Genomic DNA, 5716 nt, shown 5'->3' on the forward strand with positions numbered 1-5716 from the left:
AGATTTTTCTGCTTCCCGAGCCTTATCAAATGTATTGTAAGGTCCTAAAATTTTATGAAAATGACTGATGTTCCAATCATTTCCAGGACTTATCTTCTTTTTATTGTATTGGTAATATTTTTTTAGACAATGGAAACGTAAATGTTTTTGCATTAAAGTTTACCCAAGAATCGGGAACGACTTGGCAGTATTCGTCCCAAAATACGAGTAATACATCTGTAACAATAAATACTGATTAAGTAATGATGAAGTATTTAAGAGAATAAATGAAAATAATTCACTCATAATTATTATGATTTTCTATCCTAAAGCATCCAAATTATGGTTCAAACTTGTCATAATTTATTGTTAAAAAAATATTATATATATAAAACTTATTATTTATATAAATATCTGTCATAATTACAAATTGGATTAAACAATATTATTTGTATAATATAATATATTTATGTATGATATAATACAATTTATAAATTACTAGTTTTATTTATAAATTATTACAGTTGTTTTTATAAAAAATAACAACTCACTTCAATCATTAGTATGTAGAATAGGAATTATACAAAATGTATCTTTGTAAGGAAGTCGCATTGCTTTTGCGCTTATTTGACTTATTGGATACATTCCAATTTCAGACCATTCATTTCCGACATAGATTTTCAAATTTCGCGAATCACATGGATATGAAGATATATTATCGAAATTTTTTAACTTTTTTCCAAGTATTACTGTTTCTCCATTCTTTTTTCCAATATATTCAATCATGAGAACATTTCTGTTATTCATATAACAATAAGAATCGGCTTCTTTGATGCAGGATAGTGTAAATTTTTCAAATATTATTTCTTTATGAGATTGTGTACATCCAAACAATAATTCTTCGTTCTTGGCATTTTGAAGAATGGGATATTCTTCAGGTTTATACCCAATATTTCTTACAGTTTGACATTTTTCCATTAATCGTCTGTGCAATTGTTGTAACGGTTGTGCATTTTTTCGTAGCATTCGTTTCATTTCTTGAAAATAATTTTCGAATGGAAAAGCACTGAACATGTCCAGACACCCATGATTCTTAACATCAACATGTAAATGAACCAAGTTATGTACATTGTATGTAACGTAGTTCTCAGAATATAACATTTTAAATGTTTGTACAAAATGTACTAATAATTCATGTGCATATTCGTTATTGTATTCGCAATCGGCAGGATTACAAAGAATATAAATTGCACAATGTAGAACATAAAAATGTCTCAAATAATCATTTGGCAAATATGACCATAAAATTGATAGACTAGTATATAAGAGAAACAGTCTAAATTCTGTCGCTTTCCAGCATCTAATTCATCTAAACCTCTTAGTTTCCTAGAAAATTCTCTAGGTATGTATGTTATTAACTGCTCTAAATCTATAGATAATTGATCAATTTGAGAAGCACGCAGTTTAATGCCCTTTATTCCTCGGATCCACATATTTATAAGTCTTTTCATGACACCGAGACAAACAAGATGCATATAATCTAATGGAACTGTGTTACCATTTTCAATCCAATGTTTTCAAAAAGTGAATTATCCACATGATGATCTTCATTATGTCGTAATAAAAATTTTGCATCTGTGCGTAATGGAGCATTTTCATTAAGGAATAACATTCGATTGTTCCTCCATTCACCTTCCTCTTCACATTTATCGCATCCATAATATCCTGTATGACTTTTAATACATTTCATGAATGCTTTTGCCGGGGCGTCGCATATTATAGCATTTATTAAAACTTTGTATTTTTTTCCTCGATATTGGAATCCTTTATTTTGAATTTCACTATATTCTTCAATAAATTGATGAATAATCTCATTCGGTTTCTTCGGCTTACAATATCCGTGGAATACTCCAATAACAAAAGGTTTTTCTTTATAATGAACGTGGACAATTTGCCCTAAAAGTGGCCAAAATTGCGATTTAGAACTCTTTGCCAATGGTAGTCCGTCAATGCTTAAGTTGATTTTAATTTCATTTTCACAACGTTCATGGAGAGGTTTATTATATCGTAAATGATTCTTCAATGCTGTCTGCAATCCATGATAATAAAAAGTACCAGAATGATTCTTAATTATTGATGTTGTTCTCGAAGTTCCCAATAAAGTTCTCGCATTACAAGGAAGCTTTTCATATCCATTGATTTTGAGACCTTGAAGCAATTTTGTTAGAGCCACATGAGTAATATTATACTCAAGACTCCATGTCCAAAGAAATTTGTATAATGCAAGTTCTTTCTGTACATTAAAACTCAAATCTTTATAACATTGATTATTGCATTCGGCAATCAATTCCATATCAGATTCTGAATAACTACAATTTGAATAAGAATCAATTCTTTGATTGCATTCTTCGACATCTCCATACATATATATATTATTATTATTCAAATAATTGTTACTATTCTCTTCAATAAGAATATTGTCATTAGACATTTCATGAGGAATCTCAATGTCTAAATTAATATTATATGTATCGCCTGTATCAATAGTATGTACTGCACAATCAATATTTTGTCGCCGACGCCATTGTTGAGACCGACTCAAATCGTTATATCTTTTTCTTTCGGCATTATTAATTTTTTATTATATGTCGTTTGAATCCTACATACAAATGATGAAAATTTCATGATATAAAGGCAAAATATTTAATAAATAATATGTAGTTCTTCCACATATAAAAATACGAAAATTGAATATCGAATATATGAAAAAGTGAAATTATTCCAGATATTTAATATTTAATATTATTATATTAATTATGCCAGAGTATGAAATATCTTTTAAACTATTATATTTTTTAATTTTCTTTGAATGAATATCAATGATTTTATTACAAAGATATTTCGTGTAGATTAAAAAAGAAACATCATGTCCTATTTCTTCTTTGTAGTAGCGTCCAGATGAGTACTGCGTCCTGAATAGCTTTATATCGACGTTTCAGAAACGTTGCAGTTTGCATCTTAAGAGCTGAGAGCTTGATATTAATTATTCTCTCCTCTTCTTCTTCAACACAAGGAAAGGGATACCTAAGCACACTCACGAAAGAGGAAAATTCAATATCAGGACTCTCAGCCTTGAAGATGCAAAACTGCAATGTTAGCGAAACGTCGACAATAAACTGTTTCAGGACGCCGGTACTCAACCGGAAACTATTACAATGAAGAAATTCACCGACCATGAAACCCTCAAATCTGAAACAATCAGTGCACATACTGACGTCAGATTGGCGACAGATCCACAGACATCTGATGTCCACAATCTGCTGTTAGACTGCCGGCAGAGTATGCTAACACAATCTATGACAGCTCTGACAGCAGCTTGATGGCAGAATGCAGATCTTGCTAACGTCTATTAGCAGGCTCTGCACGCAATATACCACGAATCTGCCATTAAAAATCTAAATTAATACATACTGTGTGCAATCTATTGCCTTTGTGTTACAAATGCTGCTAAGAGATTGCTCGCACAGGTTTGGTTATTTGCTTATTATATTATTTCTAGTTTTCAATTTTTCAAAGAATCGTAATCATTACTTGAACATACCTTATCGAGGAGTTTACCAGCAAGTAATTCATAAAATTAGATAATTTCTATGGCGATAATTGTGTGAAGACGGAGACAACAACCAAGTACTACTGGTACAGTCCGAATATTGTGTCAATTCCGTTGTAAACCTAAACATAAAATGTGATTGATTAAAATCCTAATGTTCATTGAAGTACAAGATGTAGCACATTTATTACTAACATTATAATTTTCCAGCAAAACATAAGGTTAGGATAGAGTAAATTATATTAAAATATTCTTAGTTATACAAATCGCACAGAAAATATTAAACATTGAATGGCAAAAGGATTTAAGTATAAAGACAGATACAATTGTAAATTTGAAGGATTTCGAAGGATTACCTTTGATAAATATCGGATCCTTGAACCGCACGTTTCTTTTCGGTGGGAAGTCATGAGGTCTGTTGTTTGGAATTGCACTGCTGAACTATCTAATCAAATGTTGCACGGATTATTTCATTGGCTACGAAGTGTCTCAAGGGCTGCGTTCTGTAATTCACTGACAGCATTGAAATGCTATAGTATACGTTACATGAACTATAGATTTTCAGTACTGGCAGTGAATTAGGGAATGTAGCCAAGATAAGCTTCAGAAGGTCTTAAATGTAATGGAGGATTGTGTCACAAATACTGCTAATAGATTGCTCGCACAGGTTTGGTTATTTGCTTGTTATGTTATTTCTAATTTTCAATTTTTCAAAGAATCGTAATCATTACTTGAATACCTTATCGAGGAATTTATCAGCAAGTAATTCATTAAATTAGATAATTTCTATGGCGATAATTGTGTGAAGACGGAGGACAACAACCAAGTACTACTGGTACAGTCCGAATATTGTGTCAATTCCGTTGTAAACCTAAACATAAAATGTGATTGATTAAAATCCTAATGTTCATTGAAGTACAAAATGTAGCACATTTATTACTAACATTAATTTTCCAGCAAAACATAAGGTTAGGATAGAGTAAATTATATTAAAATATTCTTAGTTATACAAATCGCACAGAAAATATTAAACATTGAATGGCAAAAGGATTTAAGTATAAAGACAGATACAATTGTAAATTTGAAGGATTTCGAGGATTACCTTTGATAAATATCGGATCCTTGAACCGCACGGTTTCTTTTCGGTAGGAAGTCACGAGGTCTGGGAGTCGATTGCGTGTATTGAAACAAGTGAATGACAAAAGTGAGTGAATTTACTAGAATTCACCACGTTTCAAGATACGCAATCGATCTGTTTTTGTTTACCTCCCAGATAGCACAATGTCTACAAAGATGTTTAAAGACTTCTAAAAGAAGTAGGACGTCTTTTAGACATCTTTTAGAAGTCTAAAAGACATGTTTGCGCACATTTTGCTATCTGGGCTGTTCTTTGTTGTTATTTGTCTGTTGTTGTTATGTTGCACGGATTTTTATTGGCTACGAAGTATCTCAAGGGTTGCGTTCTGTAATTCACTGACAGCACTGAAATTCTATATACGTTACATGAACTACAGATTTTCAGTATTGGCCGTGAATTAGGAATGCAGCCAAGATGAACTTCAGAATGTCTTAAATATAATTGAAGATTCACACGAGATCGGATGATACGATATATCCCATAGGAGAACAATTTCTTATAGAATACCGGCCTTAGGGCCGGTTGTTCCAAGTTTAAAGTAATTAGTTAATTTGTCTATTTTTATTCCTTCCTTAAATTAGACAGATAAATTATGATTAAACTATTATTTAACTTACCAAGAAGTTGAAACAATCGGCTCTTAAAGATATCTTCTAAAAGATATCATTTAGATATATTACAAATATATTGAAGATATCTTTTAAGATATCTTTTCAGATGTCTATAGATATCTTTTATAAATTCTACAAAGATATCTTCCACTACATCTATTTAGATATCTTATAGACAACTTGTAGATATCTTTTAGAAATATCTTAAAGAAATCTTTCATAAGATATCTTTAGACATCTACAAGACCTCGTTGTTTTCTGGGTAGGTTCATCGTGTACATTTTAACGTTTTATACCTGCGCCGGCCGCCAACGGTCAACCCTTAGACAAAATTTGCCATAGGATCAAAGAAACTTTTTGTTCGCTTCGGTATCCACA

General features: G+C 31.2%; 1 long non-coding RNA gene across 2 annotated transcripts; it reads right to left on the bottom strand.

Moving 5' to 3' along the window:
* Nucleotides 1-3659: 3659 nt before the first annotated feature.
* On the bottom strand, nt 3660-4992 carry LOC112589512 (uncharacterized). Of its 2 annotated transcripts, none has more exons than XR_003113597.1 (4): nt 4692-4992; nt 4329-4460; nt 3946-4030; nt 3660-3711 (listed from the first exon to the last, which is right to left on the bottom strand). It is a non-coding gene; the product is annotated as an uncharacterized LOC112589512 (long non-coding RNA). The 2 variants fall into 2 exon arrangements; XR_003113596.1 differs by having other exon boundaries at nt 3946-4034; nt 4692-4990.
* Nucleotides 4993-5716: the final 724 nt, after the last annotated feature.

The sequence above is a fragment of the Harpegnathos saltator genome, unplaced genomic scaffold (assembly GCF_003227715.2).
Source record: "Harpegnathos saltator strain DR-91 unplaced genomic scaffold, Hsal_v8.6 scaffold530, whole genome shotgun sequence".
Lineage (NCBI taxonomy): Eukaryota > Metazoa > Arthropoda > Insecta > Hymenoptera > Formicidae > Harpegnathos > Harpegnathos saltator.